This window comes from Tursiops truncatus, chromosome 10 (assembly GCF_011762595.2).
Source record: "Tursiops truncatus isolate mTurTru1 chromosome 10, mTurTru1.mat.Y, whole genome shotgun sequence".
Lineage (NCBI taxonomy): Eukaryota > Metazoa > Chordata > Mammalia > Artiodactyla > Delphinidae > Tursiops > Tursiops truncatus.
The window spans coordinates 60,906,386-60,926,329 of record NC_047043.1 but is presented as its reverse complement, the minus strand read 5'-3'; the positions used below and the strand labels follow the sequence as shown (position 1 = coordinate 60,926,329).

Below are 19,944 nucleotides of genomic sequence, written 5' to 3'. Positions count from 1 at the left end.
TCTGCCCCAGCAGACGGCCCTCCTCCTACTCAGTCATACTCCCCAGCTACATTGGTAAGGTGTCAGATTAATTGCCAGATGTTGCCGGCATCACCTCTGATGAAGAATCAGCCTTCTGCCCCAACACTGAGAAATACAGAGATCTCAAGGTCCGTGTCTGCTTTCCCCCTCCCCAAGTCCCCAGCAAGGTAGCTTCGATGAAGTCCTGGAAGGTGCCAGGTGCGGAAATAAGTGAAGACTACCCAAATGAGAACAAACAAACGTTACTTATTCAGAGCTTGCTATATAGCAAGGGAGTCAGCACTTGCCTTTGGCAGAGACTCAAAGGCAGGCGGGGGAGTGGGAAAGCTGTGTAGTGGAGAAAGGGAAGGTTTCAGGTGTGTCCTGATTGGAGGCTGTGGGCAGAGGGAGCTGGAGGTGGGCTAACTAGAAGCCGGGCATCCTATGTGATTGGTTAGGGGAGCATATTTGGCCTTCTGTGATTGGTCCTAAGTTGGAAGGAAGACACACATTAGGGAAGCTGGCAGTTATTGATTGTAATGTCCCAGTCATTTTGGGCAGAATGTTACGAGCCTTGTGGGTTGGCTTCCTGAGCTGGTGGCAGCAGATTGTGGGTCAGAGTTCTATTTTTACATGTGGTCCAGCTGCCTGCATTTGTACATTTAATCACTCACAGGGAATTCAATTCCCAGCACATCTCCTCAGCCATTCAGCCCTGTCCTTACTTCCCACAGAACAATCCAGGGTCAGACTTTCCCCGACTCGTGAGATGTCTTCCCCCAACCCCCTAAGCTCTCAGTGCCCAGAGGGCAGAGCTGAGAGGAGTTCAAGCAGAAATGCCACCTCTTTGGGGGCTCAGGGTGGAGCTCTGCTCCCATTCACGTCCCAGTACATCATCAGAGATGTCTATGGAGGAAAATCCACCTGCTGAGTCACCAAGAACCCCCGTGACCCACCCCACCCCCATTTCCTCTAATACTGTTCAGACACAGTCAATGACCTTTAAGTTTTCACTCTGGGTCCTCTGAGGAGGGAAATTTTGCACAAAGGACCTCCTGACATCATTAATTGTGGAGTAAACGGAGTTCCGAGGGACATTCTACCCTCTCATTTCTTTTCACGGACAATCCTCCTGGTGGTTCATGCAAGGAACCTGGGAGTCATCTGTCAAAGTTCCTCCCACACTCAGTTCAGTCTTTTCCCAAGTCCTGTCAATTCTCCCTCCAGAATCTTTCTCAATTCTGTCCAATTCCCAGCTCTCTCATCCCCACCGCCCTCCCCCCCAATCCAAACCTGCAGCATCTGTCACCTGACTTTGCAAAAGCTCCCTACGAGTCTCCAGGGTTAATTTCAGTGAGCCAAAGCTAGCAAACTCTGTTTAAAAAAGAAATACAAAATGGTATTTTTTTTATAAAGAGAGAAGAAGGGAGGGTTCATGTTCTCCTCCAGGCTCGAGAAAGAAACCTCGCAAGTACTTATCACTTTTAGAGAATAAAGATGCCATTTTAAATATTATTACCAGGGTTCTCAATTAAGACAAGAGACATCTTAGAGGTTAAAAGGCATGGACATATATACACTACCAAACGTAAAATAGATAGCTAGTGGGAAGCAGCTGCATGGCACAGGGAGATCAGCTCGGTGCTTTGTGGCCACCTACAGGGGTGGGATAGGGAGGGTGAGAGGGAGGGAGACACAAGAGGGAAGAGATATGGGAACATATGTATATGTATAACTGATTCACTTTGTTATAAAGCAGAAACTAATACAGCATTCTAAAGCAATTATACTCCAATAAAGATGTTAAAAAAAAAAAAAGGTAGTTATAGGGCAGAGCAACCATCTCCAAAATCCAGGCATCTTGGAGAAGACCTTGTCAGAAACAGCATATGCAAAGACAGTTTTAAGATGTAGAACAGTACCTGCTTTGCTAAGGCAAAGGAGGTTTGCCTAAGCTGCAGGAAAGGAGGCAATATCTTTCTTTCTTAGTGCCATGAGAATTCTTTCCCCAGCAGTTAGAAGGACCTGCAGTTTCAAGATCAAGCACTAGAACTTGATCAGTAAACAGAGGAAAGAGTTTGCCTAAGTAATTCAAAACTTGTGGGAAAACAAATGGCAGAAAAAGAACGCTGACCTGTGGAATGTGGTGCAGGGGTGAAGTGTAGCCTCTGTGTCCCGCTTCCCTCCTCCCCCTGCAGCTCCCTCCCCACTCAGCAACCAGAGGGATCTTGTGAACGTGACCATGTCCCTCCTCTGTTCTTTAAATACATCACTTGCCTGTGGGACCCATTGCTTGTCGAGCCAAGACTCCACCCTGCTGGGGATGCTGAGGTTCTGTATATCCTGTCCCCTCCAATCCCTGCCTCTCCAGCGGACTTTCCTATTCCTGTTCCCCTCACTAACTGGGCACCAGCCCCACTGGTCTTCCTTCAGATCCCAGAAATTCCAAGTTCCATCCTGCCTTGAGGCCTCACATACCTGTCCCCGTGCCTGGAACACTGTCCCTGTGCCTGGCCCACTCATGTTCACCTGTCAGGTCTCAGCTTAAATGGTTTATCGCAAAGAAGCCAGCTTGGACCCCTGTCCACCTCCAAAAAACCAAAACCAAATGATATTTTTCTGTTACATCCTTTCATGGCTCCCTAAACTTTCCTAACAATTGTCAAAATTTAAATATGTGTAACATATAATAGATATTTATTTTTGCTTCTTTATTTGTATGTCTCCCCTCTGAACTGTAAAGTTCATGAAGGCTGGAGCGCTATCTGATTCTTTTCAACACTGTATCCTCATCAATAGTACTCAATAAAAATACTAACAGTCAACATTTACTAAATGCTTATAATGTACCTGACCCCATTCTGAGTGCTTTAAGGAAATTAACAACATTTAACAATATTTATTGAGCAATGGTTATTGAGCTAGGCTTGGTCATAGGTGCTGGGGATACATCCGAGAACAAAATAGACAAAAGTCACCACCTCAAGGAGTGGATATTCTAGTGGAGAAGACAGACAAGAAACAAGATAAATAAGTAAATTACTTGACATAGTACAAGGTGATAAGTGCTAAGGAGAAAGACAGTACAAGGAAGAGGGTTGAGCAAGCATATGAGATGCATACTTTCCATGTCTCGTAGCTGAGGAAACTGAGGTGGAGAGAAGTTAAGGAACTTGTTCAAAATCTAATCCTTTGGCTATTAAGTGGCAGATTCAAAATTGAAACCCAGGTTCGGATACCACATGACTAACCACTGTACTCTCCTGCCTCTCAAAATAGGAACTCAGTAAGATTGGATGGAGCAGTGAAAGAATGAATCTAGGGGTTACCTGTGCTATTCAGAGACCTAGCATGCACATGTGGAGCGACCACTATGGTTTCAACAACTGGTTTCCAGACTATGCTTCTTGGAGACTTAAGGTCCACAGAGACCCTCCAGGGGCCACTGCAGGAAAGAGGGAGCAGGCAGCCAAGGACACATGGCTCCCAGCCCCTCTCCTGCCTCCAGCCGGAGCAGCTCTCCTTTTATCTGTCCTATATTGGGCTTCCAGGTGATCTGCCTTTTGAAGAAAGAATAAATGTTTTAAAAAGATGGTTTAAGAACATCTTTTCTAGACAAAAGCATAATTAAAGCAATTAGCATAGTCAAAGTCAATGTTAGCGCTGGCTAGGGCGGTAGACATAGCTAGCCCAACCCCTTCATTTTACTGAGTTGGACAGTGAGGTCGAGAACAGTAACATGACTTACCCAGAGTCATGTAGCCAGCGACAGAGTGAGCACTAGGACTCCTGTCTCCAGTCCAATCTCCTTCCCTCTGCACCACCACTGCTGACAAAGACGATTGGGCAGCAGGGAGGAGAGTAGGGCTGGCACTGGCCCCGCTGAGGCTGCCGTGTGGCACTGGTTAACGATCACCAGTCCCATTTCCTCTTCTCCCTGGGCATGTGGCCAGGCTACATTTCCAAGTGTTCCTTACATAGACTTTTCCCAGCCTCCCCTGAGATCATGTGGCCTTTTGGTTGAGTCTTTGCTAATAGAAAGTGAGCAGAAGTGACAAGCATCACTTTCAGGCCTGGTCCATAAAACCCTCCCACATGGGGTCACCCATGCCCTTTCTCCATCAACTGCCTTGACTTAGAGGAAGCCACCTGTCGAAAGTGACAAAACCATAGGACAGAGATGGCCTGGGTCCCTAAATCACCACTTGGAGGGGAGCCACTGCCAATCAGGAACACTAGTTTTAGGCTTTGGGTGAATGAAAAATAAATTCCTATCATGTTTGAGCCGCTGTATATTGTTAGGTTTGTTCCAACAGCTAGCATGACCTTAATTAACCAGCTATGATCTTCAATCAACAGCCCTCAGGATCTCTTCTCTGCTTTTTAAGATGAGGATTATGTTATCCATCTCTGGGATTGTTGCAGGATGATGTGGAATGCCCAGCATGAGGCCCAGCTCAACACATGACAATGGGGATAAGTCATTAAAAGGTAATGCTGCTGGAACTGCCAGATATTCAGAACCACATTCCAAGAAGACTGAGAGAGGAAGAAAGGAACATAGCTGCCTCTGATAATAAGGATATCTCAAAAATGACGGGTTGTGATTATATTCGAGCCTAGCAGAAAAATGGAAAAAACAAACAAACAAGAAAACCAAAACAGTGAAATACAGTGGTTGAATCCCAGGCTTTGGAGTCTGACAGAACTAAATCTTAGTTCCTGGCTTACTGTATGACTTTGACAAATCTTTTAACTTCCTGGAGTTTCAATTTGCTCTTGAAGAAATCGACTAACCCCAGGGTGAGGGAATCCAAGGGTGTTAATGAGGACCCTTGGTTGCAGGCAACAGTATCTGTTCTAGCTAAGAAATTTATAAGGGAGAATAGAAAACTTACAGAATCATTATAGGGGCTGAGGAAATTGGCTCTGGACTGAGCTTCCAGGAACAACTGCCAAAACCACAGTGCCAAACTGGCCACCAAAAGAACTGTTCCTGGGTTTCTCTGGTGGCGCAGTGGTTGAGAGTCCGCCTGCCGATGCAGGGTACACGGGTTCGTGCCCCGGTCCGGGAAGATCCCACATGCTGCGGAGCAGCTGGTCCCGTGAGCCATGCCTGCTGAGCCTGCGCGTCCGGAGCCTGTGCTCCGCAACGGGAGAGGCCACACCAGTGAGAGGCCCGCGTACCGCAAAAAAAAAAAAAAAAAAAAAAAAATAAAACTGTTCCTCTGCTTAATTAGGAAACTGCAGGATCAGGAAGCGAACTCTACAGTTGCTGACTTAAGAACCATGCCACCTCTAGACCAACCTGTGCCAGGAAAATTGAGCCTTGGACCCTGCTTCTCTGCTCAAGTAACTCAGTTGTAAATCAAAGTCTCATAGGAGAACAACTGGAGGCAAGCTTTTAGGAGGTCTGGAAAATGCCTAGCTTTCCAGTCTTTGCAGTGTAGGAAGATATTTTAGAAAGAGGTAGGGAAGGGTGTTGAGTAAGCCAATAATTCTATGGAAAACAGAACAGTGTCTGGCACATAGAAGGTGCTCAATACGTTTTAACTAGAGTTAGCAGAGCTTAGTTGTTAAGGGCCTAACCTCTGCAGCCATTCTGCCTGGGTTCAAATCCTGGCTCCACCACTATTAGTGTGTCACATTAGTAGCCTTCTTCCCATCACTATATTTCAGCTTACACATCACACAGTTAGGCTTGTTTCAGTTTACTCATCATAAAATAGGCATATTATAATAGGTCATATACCTTACAGAAGCACTTAGAGAAGTGCCTGGTCATTGATCGTCAATTAACACTGGCTGCTACCAGCACTGTCCTGGTCTTCATGGCTCCAAAGGGTAATTGCATTTACTAGAGGCCTCTGTGACACCACATGGGCATCCAAACTCTGCTGACTCTGCAGGTCAGCTTTGCCTCTCATTTGAACATCTCATTCTTTTCCTCTATTGACTCAAAGAGCCTGATGATAATAAACAGTAACAGCTAGGCCCTCCGTTAATTGCATTGTTCATGGTATTGCACTGGTTCTCACAATATCCCTCTGGAGATGGGTATTGTCATCCCCAGTTTACAGGTTAGGAAACTGAGGATCTGTGGTGTTAAGGCCCTTAACATCTAAGCTCTGCTAACTCTAGTTAAAACGTATTGACCACCTTCTATGTGCCAGACACTGTTCTGCTTTCCACAGAAGTATTGGCTTACTCAACACCCTTTATTATCTCTTAAATCCATAATTTCAGAACAGGAAAAGAAAAGTGGAAGTGCTCCCTTTTTCCCAATAATCTTAGGAAGAAAACCTAGTAGTACTAGTTCACCTAAGGCCTTAACACCTCCTCCTTCTGTGGATCCAAACTACCCAATGAGAGAGACACCACCTCTGAATAGAATGATCATAAATAGTGCTGCTTCTCCAAAACAGGCACCAATACTTAATCCTTCTAAGGTTACAAATGAAGGACTTGGCCTTGCAGGTGCAGCTTCTGGAACTAACAGCTCTCCTAGTAGTCTAAAAGATTGTCTCCCTAAATCAGCACAACTTTTCAAGTCTGTTTTTGTGAAAAATGTTGGTTGGGCTACACAGTTAACTAGTGGAGCTGTGTGGGTTCAGTTTAATGATGGGTCCCAGTTGGTCGTGCAAGTAGGAGTGTCTTCTATTAGTTATACATCTCCAGATGGTCAAACAACTAGGTATGGAGAAAATGAAAAATTACCAGAGTACATCAGACAGAAATTACAGTGTCTTTCTTCCATCCTTTTGATGTTTTCTAATCCAACTCCTAGTTTTCATTGATTAAAGCTCCTTTGAGATATATAAGTTTAATAAATAATGTTTTTGTTGGCTTTCAAGTGACTTTTTTTATTTTAAAAACCTTCTTCAGAAAGCCTTTCTATAAAAGAGAATTTTAATCTATACCATAATGGATGTATTCTAATGAGAGAACAAAGCAGAATGAAACTTGAGTCACTTACAAAATGTAGTGGTAGTAGACTAAAATAGAACTACTTTGAATCTGAAGTGTCTTCTCAGAGAGTAGAGAGCAATAAGCTTTGGAGTTAGTACTCAATGGGCTTTGAGTTATGTACTCAAAGATATAAGTAAATTGAAAGTAAAAGAATGGAAAGAGATATACCATGCAAACAGCAACCATAAGAGAGCTGGAGTGGCTATGCAAATGTCAGACAAAATAGACTTTAAAACAGAAATGTTACTAGAGTTAAATATGAACTTTTTATAATGATAAAAGGGTCATTCCATCAGGAAGATATAACAATTATAGTTATATATGCACCTAACAAGAGAACCCTAAAATAATTGAAGCAAAAACTAACTGAATTGAAGGGAGAAATAGACCATTCAACAATCATACTTGGAAATTTCATTACCCCACTTTCAATAGTGAATAGAACAACTATTCACTATTGGAAACTGGGTAACTTTTGCTCTGCTTCTTAACTTGTGTGAGACCCAGTCTTGTCATCTGCAAAATGGAGATTTTAATGCCTATTATTGTGAAGAACGAGATGGTATACATGAAGCTCATGGCAACATTTCTGTTACACTAAAGAGAATCAACAAAAACTTAAGGGCAATGACAATGAGCCATTCCAAGCTGCAAACCCAGCGTGTGCTGAAGGGCCCTTCAAACTTTTTGAAAGCGACCTTTAGAGACATCCTAAAGCAACTCATCTCTTTTTTCATCTAGAACTTTAGAGATTGGTGTTTTAAAGTTCTGTAGCATAATCCCGATTTTAATGGGTATCTCCTTGGCTGTCCTTTAAACACAAAGCCACCTGCTGTCTCTGCTCCATCCCCATTCCCCCCATCCCAAGCTCCCATTAATACTCCTCTCCAGTTTGACACTGAACTTGAAGAAAAGATGAGAGTTTCCTTTGTGGACACGAGAATTGTGTTGTTCCAACAAAAGCTGGCAGACTCCTCTTTGGATGTGTTGACAGCATTTTGATCACCTAGACATCCGCTAAAAACTTGAACATGTCTAGTTTTTAATTGCCTTGCCCACCCACACAGAAGCTGTTTGGAGCCTTAATCTGGGCTGTTTAGTACTTCTGAATTGCACCTCTACTGACATAAACAGAACCACAGCTCTTTGTTGAGATGAGAGAAGACTTTAAATTTCTTGTTCTTCTCTGGTACGAATTTCTCAAGAAATTATCACCAAAGAGCCCTTCCACTTCATAATTACAAAGGATATACAAAACCACAAAGAAGAGATTAAACTACAAAGATGAGGTCAGAAATAAAAGAAGAGGGGAGGGAGAAAATGTAAAAGAAAGAGGTGATGGGGGAAAATAGCTATTTAATAGGATCAATGCCAACATAATCATAAATAAGAGGAGTGTTGAAGGGGGCAGATATGCACACTGTGCATCTCCTATGCATCAGCCACTGTGTCAGAGTGAACTGGAATCAAGAAGACTTTTAATCTGAGCTGGTACCACCCCTGCAGGTGGCTGAGAGGGAGGCCATTTATAGCCACTTTGGCAACACTTGCAGGGACAGAAAAAGTCAAATTCATCTTGCCACAATTATACCAGGGGTATGATAGTCATGCTCAAGGCAGGCAGACATTTTCCTCATATTGAGGCTGGACTTACCTCTGAGGGGAACAAGGACAATGCTTGCCTTGGTGAAGTTGCTTGCTTCTTGAATAACTTAGTGGGGAAATTGGCTACAGATATCATGGGTGGGGAGATTGGAATGGAATCAGAGAATCTACCATCATCCCTAGGAGAGGGGCCAGAGAACATCAATTAGTTTCCAGCTAAAGTTCAAGGTGCCCATACTTGCAAGACACAACAAGAGATGGAGGGAGGCAAAGGCTTTCCCCCTTTGGCATTCATCAATGGCAGCACCAAGTGTGCCCTCCTTTCTCTCTTCCATGGACTACCATAAAAGATTAGCTCTCCCTTGCAATTATTGTGGAGGAGTCCCATGTGCTGGATAAACATACCTGCTAAGTTACCTGCTTCTTCCTTCTCAGCTTGTCGTGAAGTGGTACCCAGGGTGGTAACACGTTGCACCATGTTGTTTTGCATCTTTCCTTATCCCTGCCCCCCTTCTCTTTTTCCCCACTCTTACCACCCTGGGCTAGACACTTCTCAAACAATTAATGTCCATTTTTTGATTGGGTTGTTTTTTTGTTGTTGAGTTGTATGAGCTGTTTGTATATTTTGGAAATTAAGCCCTTGTCAGTCGCATCATTTGTAAATAGTTTTTCCCATTCTGTAGGTTGTCCTTTTGTTTTGTTTATGGTTTCCTTTGCTGTGCAAAAGCTTGTAAGTTTGATTAGGTCCCATTTGTTTATTTTTATTTTTATTTCTATTGCCTTGGGAGACTGACCTAAGAAAACATTGGTACGATTTATGTCAGAAAATGTTTTGCCTATGCTCTCTTCTAGGAGTTTTATGGTGTCATGTCTTATGTTTAAGTCTTTAAGCCATTTTGAGCTTATTTTTGTGTATGGTGAGAGGGTGTGTTCTAGCTTCATTGATTTACATGAGACCTAAATAGACATTTCTCCAAAGAAGAAATACAGATGGCCAATAGGCACATGAAAAGATGCTCAACATCGCTAATTATTAGAAAAATGAAAACCAAAACTACAATGAGGTACCATCTCACACTGGCCAGAATGGCCATCATTAAAAATCTACAAATAACAAATGCTGGAGAGGGTGTGGAGAAAAGGGAACCCTCCTACTCCGTTGGTGGAAATCTAAGTTGGTGCAGCCACTGTGGAAAACAGTATGGCGGTTCCTCAGAAAACTAAAAATAGCATTACCATATGATCCAGCAATCTCACTCCTGGGCATATATCCAGACAAAACTATAATTCAAAAAGATACATGCACCCCTATGTTCACAGCAGCACTATTCACAATAGCCAAGACATGGAAACAACCTAAATGTCCATCGACAGATGAATGGATCAAGAAGATACAATGGAATACTGCTCAGCCATAAAAAAACCAACAAAATAATGCCATTTGCAGCAAAATGGATGCAACTAGAGATTATCATACTAAATGAAGTCAGTCAAACAGAGAAAGACAAATACCATATGACATCACTTATATGTGGAATCTGAAATATGACACAGATGAACCTATCTATGAAACAGAATCACAGACATAGAGAACAGACTGGTGGTTGCCAACGGGGAGGGGATTGGGGGAGGGATGGAGTAGGAGGTTGGGGTTAGCAGATGTAACCTTTTATATAAGGAATGGATAAACAAGGTCCTACTGTATAGCACAGAGAACTATATTCAATATCCTATGATAAACCATAAAGGAAAATAATATAAAAAATGTATATATATGTATAACTGAATCACTTTGCTGTGCAGCAGAAATTAACACAACAATGTAAATCAACTATACTTCAATTTAAAAATATTGATTAAAAGAGAAAAAAACAAAACAAACAATTAATGTCAATGTTTTAGTCTTTGCTTCTGGCTCTGCTTTCCAGAGGCCTAAGCTAAGAAACCCTTCTCATTATCTTGTCTCATGTTCACCCAGGTATTTGATCAAGTCCAGATTATCCAAATCCTTAAAGAATCTGGAAGTGACTGTTCTTCCTTCTAAATTGAGAACAGTTTGTGCTCAGTTGTAGTATCAGTCACATAAAATAAAAAAGGATATAAAATAAAAAAGGAAATGAGGCAGGGAAAGAGTCAAAGCAATATAAAATTTTACAACCATGCACTGAAACCTTTCTCTGTAAGGTAGATCCCATTTTGCAAGTGACAAAACTGAGACTCAGATGTTTTATAGCTTAAATGATTGAACTGGAACTCTTCTCCCATTTTCTGAATGCTCATTCCTCTCCTGGTACCGCTCAGGACCGTGTCTTAAATCCCCACTCCAGTAAGCTGCCAGGAGAGAGCAGTGGGGTCTCCTCACACGTAGTCAAGCATGGGCCTGGGTAGAACTTCAATGGCTGGATACCCGGTACGAGTGAGCTGGCCATGGCCCCCACCCATGCCAAGCCCATCCTCTCTTCTCTTCCAAGAGCTGAACTTCTGCCTAGAGTTTCCTCAGTGGGGAAAATGATGCTGTGTCAAATCCTCCTACCAGGGCTCCCTCAGAGCCCGGGACCGGGGTTTTTGCAGGCTTGCAGAAGAGCTCACAAAACTGAAACCCAGTTCTCTGACAGTGGCTCCTCTTTGACAAAGAGATTAGCAAGCTGCCCTTTGCTGCTGCTTCTCCTGCAGGATCACCTCGTTGACTTCTGATCATTGCACTGTCAGCCCCAGGCTAGAGAAAACAGCGCCCACTCTAGTCAGCTGTCTGCTATTTACAGATGTCGCTCTTAAAGGTTTCACTGGGGAGAGATGCTCGTAATACGTGTGGATTTCTTTACCCCATGCTACCTAAAGTCTGGTCCCACACCAGCACCATCAGCATCATCTGGGAATTTGTTAAAAAATGCAGACTCTCAGGCTCCACCTCTGACCCACGAGATCAGAATCACAGCTGATAGGGCCAAAATATCTGTGCTTTAGGGCTTCCCTGGTGGCGCAGTGGTTGAGAGTCCGCCTGCCGATGCAGGGGACACGGGTTCGTGCCCCAATCTGGGACTATCCCACATGCCGCGGAGCGGCTGGGCCCATGAGCCATGGCCGCTGAGCCTGCGCGTCCGGAACCTATGCTCAGCAACGGGAGAGGCCACAACAGTGAGAGGCCGGCGTACTGCAAAAAAAAAAAAAAAAAAAAAATCTGTGCTTTAACAACCTCTCCAGGTGATCCTTATGTGCCTTAAAGTTGGAGAATCACTGCTTTTACTGACTTCCTTTGTCCCCTCCTTAGCACGAATGTTGAGAATTAGTTAAATTACCGAAGTGCCCTCTTAGGACAATTGGAGAGGCAGTGTGGAGTGGGCGGAGATTTGGAATCCAGCAGAGCATCTCTTGCTCCTCTCTCCTCCACGTGCACTGTGCCCATGAACTAACCTTTCTGAGCCTCAGATTCTTTATTGATAACATGGAGATAATTACAACCACTTTATGGAATTATTGTGAGGATTAAATGAGATAGTAATAGACTAGGCATTTGCTGCATGGTAGGAGCTCAACAAATTGTTGTAGGCGTCGTCATCATCACCATCATCCTCATCATCTCCTCTTTAGTGGTGAGTTTGGGGTGCATCGTAAACATCTGCCATGTCTTCTGGGTTCCCAGGACCTTCTGAACACCATTGCTAACTCTGAGAAATAACCATCTGTGATGGGTATTTTTATGTGTTAACTTTTTATGGGTACTAGGCTATAGAGCCCAGTGATTCAATCCAACACTCCATCTAGGTGTTGCTCAGTTGACATTAAGTAAAGGAGATTATCGTAGATAATGTTGGAGAGCCTCATCTAATCAGTTGAAAGTGTTAAGAGGAAAACTGAAGTTTCCCTGAGGAACAAAAACTCCTGCGTCAAGATGGTTGCATCAACTCCTGCCTGGAAGCTTCCAGCCTTCTGGGCTGCCCTGAGGGTTTCAGGCCCACCCCCACAATCACATAAGCCAATTCCTTAGGATAAATCGCGTATACCAGCCTTACAAATTCTGCTTATGGAGAGCAGAACCCAGAAAAATCAGTTCCCCAACCTCCATTGCTGCTGGGACACAGGCACACGACCTATATGTCAACTCTCACCTGTGTGAGATACAATTTCAGAAATGAGCAACTCAACAAAGGCGGCTCTATTCAGAACCTGCTGCAGGGTGGTGGCAGAGGCATCTAGCTTTCAGCGTCAGCAACGGGTACAAAGTCACTTCCTGGGGAAAAATCAGCCTCAGAGGGGTGGGCTGGAGGTAGGGGGAGTGTTCCTCTAGTGCCAGAGGCAGCAGTGTCCTCATCAAGTCAGGTCTGCAGTGTGATTCTGGGAGCTCAGCTGTGAGCATGATTCTCCACCCTCCCAACACTTCTACGAGCTATGGCAATGTGTTTTTAATAAATGCCTTTCCTACTTAGAGTCAGTCTCGCCATCAGACACCTGACTTATCCAGAAATTGGGACTGGAAGTCGGTCCCAGCTACAAAACCCTGGGAAGGAATGTGGGCTTGGTTATCTGACTTAGTTGGAAGGGATGGCGCTGAAGGGCCAGCTGGCAATAAGGAAGGGGACCAGGCAGTCCAAGGCATGACTCCTGAAAACAGTGTTTTCCTGTGGCTGCCTTGGAAAGCACGTTGAAGGCAAAGCTCAGGGTGATCTAATGGTGCTGCCATCAAATGGTATGAAAAGTATGAGGAATTCAGGGCCAGACGGGTGGTAAACTGGCTGCCCCCAGTACACTGGACAGCTCACCAAGAGGAGCACTAAGCCCCTCCATCCTGCTTTTGTTAGAACAGTATCCCCTGACTTCCCTGCCTGCTTGAGGGCCTGGAATGCCTCACCCACAGGAGTTACTTGGCCCGGTAACTCTAAATCCCTCCAAGTTCCCCTCACCCCCGGCCATCACCACTCATTGCCCTGAGACCTATCAGGAGATCAGAACCCAGCAGTCACAGGAGGCCAAATATAAAGTCAAACTTGGAAAGAAAAGGCATCTGTATTTAAAAATGTGCAAGAACCTGCTAATTTGTGCCAGAAAGAAGCATGGAGGCGTGTGTAGGGATTGATTCTGAAGATGCTGGGCCAGGGAGGCAAGAACATAACATGGATAGACCTGCATTTGTCAACTGGAGTGCTCTGACCAGAGTCCATGTTTAATGGACTGTCTTGAGCAGGTGATTACTATTCTAATTACTCTCTCTAATTGATTGGTGGACTTAATCCTGAATTCAATGACAGCCAACATAAAACAGAGTTCCAGAAATTTCACGGCCTAATGTAGAATGGCAGCTTTCAAGCATGGTTGCACATTAGAATCATCTGAGGGGCTTTTCAAACTACTGATGCTAGGGTTGCACTGAAGACCAATTAAATGAGAATATCTGTGGATGGGGATTTCCCTGGTAGTGCAGTGGTTAAGAATCTGCCTGACAATGCAGGGGACATGGGTTCGAGCCCTGGTCCTGGAAGATTCCCACATGCCACGGAACAACTAAGCCCATGTGCCACAACTACTGAGCCTGCACTCTACAGCCCGCAAGCCACAACTACTGAGCCCACGTGCCACAACTAATGAGCTCGCATGCTGCAACTACTGAAGTCCGTGTGCCTAGAGCCTGTGCTCCACAACGAGAAGCCACCGCAATGAGAAGCCTGCGCACCGCAACCAAGAATAGCCCCCGCTCGCCGCAACTAGAGAAAGCCTGCCCCCAGCAATGAAGACCCAAAGCAGCCAAAAAAAAGAAAAAAAAATATATATATATATATATATATCTGTGGATGGGGCCTGGGCACCAGTATTTTGTCAAAGCTCCTCAGATGATTAAAATGTAGACCCAAGGTTACGAAGCCCTGATGTAGAGGAGGGAGCCATAAATGTTGGACTAAGTATATGAGATCTGTTCATATAATATGTCAGGGGACATGTCATTCCCTAGACATGTCCCCTGAAAGGGCCCTGAAGACACTCTCTTTGCCAAAGTATTGAGAATTACATTAATAAGGAACGAATGGGAATGTTTGAAAGGCACTACTGTAGCTCTTATCTGTAGTTTGGATGTGCTAGTGGGAGAGACTGCATTAAAATGGGTTCCCTGATATCAGCAGGGGGTGAAGGGATACAGAGGTGGCTGAGGCCAAGAGGTGGCCTAGCTTCCAGAAGGTGCTTTGGGATCACGGCAATCAGCAGAGAGGCTGGGGTAGCACTCGCATAGTCTGACCACAGAGCTTTTTGGAGTAGCCAAGTGATCATGGGGTCCTTAGGACTAAAATAGGATGGCAGCTAACTGTGGTGCCACTTGACCTTATAACCCCAAACCTCTAGTTTGGCCAACTGGAGCTTACCTCGAGCCACCAGAGCAGTTCCCAGATCTGAGTTATTTAGAAGACCCAGAATTTCTGGATAATGTGATAATATCACAAGTATGTACATAACTTCTTATTCCTAACCTGGGATAAACTGGCTTCTTCCTGTGGCACTGAATGGCTTAGTAAGAGAGGTACGAAGTCCCACTAATCCACTTGCCAGAAAATGTCCCTTCCTTCCCAGTTTGAAAAGCCTCTTCCCACCTTGCTTGAGCCCTGTAATGGTATCACCTAAAGAAGTTACTTTCATGGGGAAATCAAAGTTTCTCCAGGCTGCCCTTACTCCATGACATCACCACTCTCCCAAACGGACCTGTGGCCATTTCCCAGGGTAACTATGTTCTGGGGACAGGGAAATCATCAGACCATTTGAGGAGCATTGGACATCTGCTCTGAGGGACCCAGGACTACATTCTGGTACTAGTCCACCTCAGTCAGCCTCCTGATATCTTACACACTTATATCCTAGCACATAATGGCTCATTTCCCAGTTCAGCAAGAGGAAGAATCCCCACACTGACTCTTTGACCTTGGACTAAAGACAATTATAGCAAGAAGGAGGGAGTCCCTAGAGCTTCTCTTGCATTCCAAAATTAAAAACAATAGGGACTCCCCCTCACCAAGATGATCTGGTACTGCCACTCCTGTTTCCCCAGTTTGCCAGCAGCAAAGACCATTGCTGGGCATCTGATATGGTACCTACCTCAGGTACCCAGTGGCAGGTTGTTTATAATCCCTTCCATCTTGAACCGGGCAATGGGTTGTCCTCAGGTAGTAAGGGCCCACTCTGGATTTGAATTTGCCTTCCATGGTCACCATGTTTCTTCCAGCAACATCATCAGTAGACTTACTGAATGCTTTACTCCCTCATTGCTGTATCCCACACCACATGCATCTCAGCAGGGAATTTATTTCAGAGTGAAAGAACTGAGGAAGTGAGATGAAAACTATGGCATTTCCTGGTCGTATAGGAGGTTAGAATGTTTAAGAAAGACTCAGTAGTGTTTATACTTTTACTTCTTCCTCAGCCACAGGGATTGCCCTGCGTGTGGAAAATCAGACGTAATGCAAGATGAAAGATAAATGAATTGATGCTGTATTTGGCTTCCTCCCACCCTTGGGACAAATAGAAAATAATGTTTTGCTATGAGCAAGTGACTTACCTTCCGATGCTTGATCATTCTGGTTTTCCCAATAGGTGAGAAATGGTGCCTGGAGTAGGTACAGTTGGCGTCCCACTGAGCTCCTCTTTTCCTGGCCAGCGCACCCAGCCCCCAGCTGCCGCGGGTGTCAGTGACTAATGGATTCCCTTCTCCAGGGAATCATCCTCACCCGAAAAAGCCTGGGAGGTTCCGCCCTCCCGCAGAAGCAGCTGCCAGCCAGCGGTGACTGGTCTGTGTGTCCAAGGGCCAAAGGCCTTACCTCCAGGTGGAAAAACTCATGCCTTCGAGCTCCCCGTGGGATTAGGCTGAGACTAGACTTCAGTTTGACCTACACGTTTGCCCAGCCTCCTCTCTGCCCTATCCTGATTCCCTCACTCCCTTACAGGTTTTACCTGGGAGTAGTCCCCCAGTAAACCCCTGTCTCAGGCTCTGTTTCTGGGGAACCCAACCAAAGACAGTGCCTCAGGGGTGGTCAAAGGAGGCAGACTCTGTGTGCAACGGGGCCAGCTCTGCCCGGCCAGCACTGTGGGCTTGTGGGAAGACTCTGGGAACTCCACTGGGCTGATAAGCCGACTGGAGGCCCAGAGGAAGCCCAGCGTAACCCTGTCCCCTGCCAGGCTCACTTGTGCACACCACTGCACGGCTCCGGAGGAGCAGGGTGAGCTCATTAAGAACCATCTGTGCCACCTTCCAGCACGGCAGCTATTTTTACTATATGGCAGCTACTGTGTCCCTGGGCATCTTCAGTGAGCTCTATGATTCATTCATAAGATTGGCAAGATGTGCCAAAGGGCATCCTTATTATATTTAGCTGGGACTGTTTTTGAAAGACTTAAGGTTGGGAAGAAAAAAAATTAAGTCTCATGGTTGGAACTTGTGCTGTGTAACATACTGAACTGAAAACCAGGAGCTGCAGTGACCTGGCTGGGGCAGTCCTGTTCTCAAAGTGGCTCCACTGAGGAGACCGGCAGACACCAAGGGCGGGTGGGAGGGGAAGGCTGAGTAGCTCACTGTGGTCCCCAAGAGGCGTGGGGGGCAGGTAATGCTCCCACTGTAATTGTGGGACAGTGGGGGCCGCAGGGGAGCAGAAGGGGCTGGCATTTGGTGTCCAAAGACAATCATTCAGGTTCTGACTATGATCTTCACTGACTACAGGCAGACCCTGGAGATATTGTGGGTTGGATTCCAGACCACAGCAATAAAACGAATATCACAATAAGGCAGTCACAAGAATTGTTTGGTTTCCCAGTGCACAGGAAAGTTATGCTTACACTATACTGTAGTCTATTAAGTGTCCAATAGCATTGTCTAAAAGAACAATGTACATACCTTAATTAAAGAATACTTTATTGCTAAAAATCCTTAACCATCATCTGAGCCTTCAGCGAGCCATAGTAGTAAATAACATAAAGACTACTGATCACAGATCACTATAGCAAATATAATAACAGTGAAAAAGTTTGAAATGTTGTGACAATTACCAAAATGAGACAAAGAAACATGAAGTTAGCAAATGCCGTTGGGAAAATGACGCTGACAGGCTTGCTTGATGCACAGTTGCCACGAATCTTCAATTTGTGAAAAAACACAATATCTGCGAAACGCAATAAAGCAAATTACAATAAAAGGAGGTCTGCCTGTACATTTCCTTGAGCCAGTTCCCTTCCTTCTTTCCACCTGCTTTTCCTTTCCTGTAAAACCCAGCTCACAAGATCTCTGTGAAGAGGCATGTGAGAGAATTTATAAACTGTGAAGTGCTGGGCAGAACAGCAGTTGTTAGGGAGAGACTAAGAGGGGACCCTCAGAGCCTCTGGTATTTCCTCTCCCTCCTGGGCAGGTAGGCTGGGCAAACTCCCGCGATGCCCTGGGGGAGGAAGTATGTCAGAGGAAAACACTTTTCAGCCATAACTTCAACCACCATGTCACTTTGTTCTCACTAGTTCCTCTGGGGGAGGGTATTTTAAGGGTGTTTAATTGACGCTGCCTGTTTCAGTGTGGGCAGCTACATGCCCAGACAGGATGGGTTGGAGCTGATCTATATTTTGGTGGTGGAAAAGATTAATTCTGGGCCTGCTCAGCTGTCAAGATCCTCCTCTGTGACCACACAGTCATAGATACACAACATCCCAGCACAGCATGGATGCCCATCCAGGTCTGCGGCAAAGGACAGAGGCTGGGCAGTGGCTGCAGCGTGCTTTGGTTTACATTTCTCTTCCCGAAGACGGCTGTTCAAGGAGAGATTTTTGCCTGTCTTACATATAGTCAGTAAAGGAAAATGTGTTTGCAGTTCTCAAGTCCTGTGAACCACCCCAGGGAAAGACTTGAGCAACTCCTTCTTTCGGTGAGTTCTCAAAGAAAAGACCTTTGCTTCATTAGCAAGCACAAGTTCAGCCTCTTCTGGGTACCCAGCCTCATGCTAGGAATGTGGGCAGGGTTTCAATAGATGGCAGCACTCCAGTTCGTGTTTACAAGCCACTAGGGCAAACAGTACTGGACTTGGAGTTAAGGGACCCTGGCCAAGTTACTTACCCTGTCTGTGTCTCCTCATCTTTAAAATGGGAGTTCAAAAGGTTGCTTATAAGCATAAAATGAGAAAAGAGAACAGTTTATGACAATGTAACTGTGGAATATTAGAGCTAGAAGAGACCTTTAACTGTGGTAGCTAGTTTCCCCAAAATGTCCCTCCCCCTCCATCAGTGAACCAAGCCTCTCAGGACTCACATCTCCCAGTATTCACTCCCTTAGGTCATAAGGAGCCTTGAGGTTTCCATGACTGGGTCTCTTGGGTAGTTTACTTTTGGGATTCTTGCCCTTAGGACCCAGCTCCCATGCTGTGTGAAGCCCCCAAGTCACAAGGAGAAGCCATGTGTAGGCGCTCTGCATGACACAGCTGAGCTCTCAGCCAGCCTCCAGAATCCACTACCAGCCATGAGGGCGAGCCATCTTGATGGCCAACCCAGTCGAGCCTGTTGACGACTCCAGCCAATGTCTGATGGCAACTGTTTGAGAGACCCCAAGTGGGAACTGCTCAGCTGAGTCCAAGTCAACCCACAAAATAGCAAGTGACAAGAAATTGTTGTTTAATCCACCAGATGTTACAGCATTTTGTTATATAGCAGTGGAAAACTAGAAGGAAAATCTTCTATTTCAGTGGTTATTAAAATCTGGGGGACATGGGCTCCTTTGAGAATAATAATAGTACTCATTACATGCTAGGCCTTAGGTCGAATGCTTTACTTAAATAAATAAGATTAAATAAGAATTCCATTGTTTAATCCTCATAATGAGCCTCTGCAGTGGGTACCTTTATTATAATCCCCATTTTACAGATGAGGAATCAGAGGCTTAGATAGGTTGTGTGATGAAAGCTGAGGCCTCTTTCCCCAGAAAAATGTCCTCATGCACCAACACCGATAACTGACATTTCTCTGTTTGAGAAGCCCTGATGAATCTAACTCGTGTACTTGACATTAGCCAATTGTGGGGTACAGAAGTACAGTAATTGCTTAAGAGTACTGCCTTAGTTCACAAGAAGCCTTTCTCAAGTTGGCACAGAAAAGTCCATATGAGCCAAAAGCTGGTGAGCTGCCCTAAGTAAACAGGCACCTCAGTCAAAACACATCCTTTATACATGGCTGCTCCCCAAGCAGAGTGTGTGTGGCTGTGTGCGTGTTTAAGGAATGAAACTATAAAAGTGCTGGAAGACAATAATGTCTGTTACAGCTAACAGGAAGTTTGAGAGAATTATGGAAGATAGAAAACAGATGAGTCTGAGCTGATTTGGCAAAGTGAAATAGGATCAGAGAGGCTTTTTTCTCTAACTCCTAAGGAAATGACAA

The 19,944-nt window shown here is 44.9% G+C and overlaps 1 protein-coding gene across 16 annotated transcripts in view; it reads right to left on the bottom strand.

Moving 5' to 3' along the window:
- Window positions 1-19,944, bottom strand: part of LARS2 (leucyl-tRNA synthetase 2, mitochondrial) — a 279,513-nt gene that overhangs the window by 234,524 nt on the left and 25,045 nt on the right. The window contains exon 1 of one of the 16 annotated variants that reach the window (XM_033864712.2): window positions 16,106-16,120. The exons of 14 other annotated variants lie outside the window; for them this stretch is intronic. The gene's annotated coding sequence lies outside the window, so the exon portion shown is untranslated. Of the gene's footprint in view, window positions 1-8,623; window positions 8,642-16,105; window positions 16,121-19,944 lie in introns of those variants that run through there. One more of the 16 variants, XM_073811084.1, reaches the window with a different exon arrangement.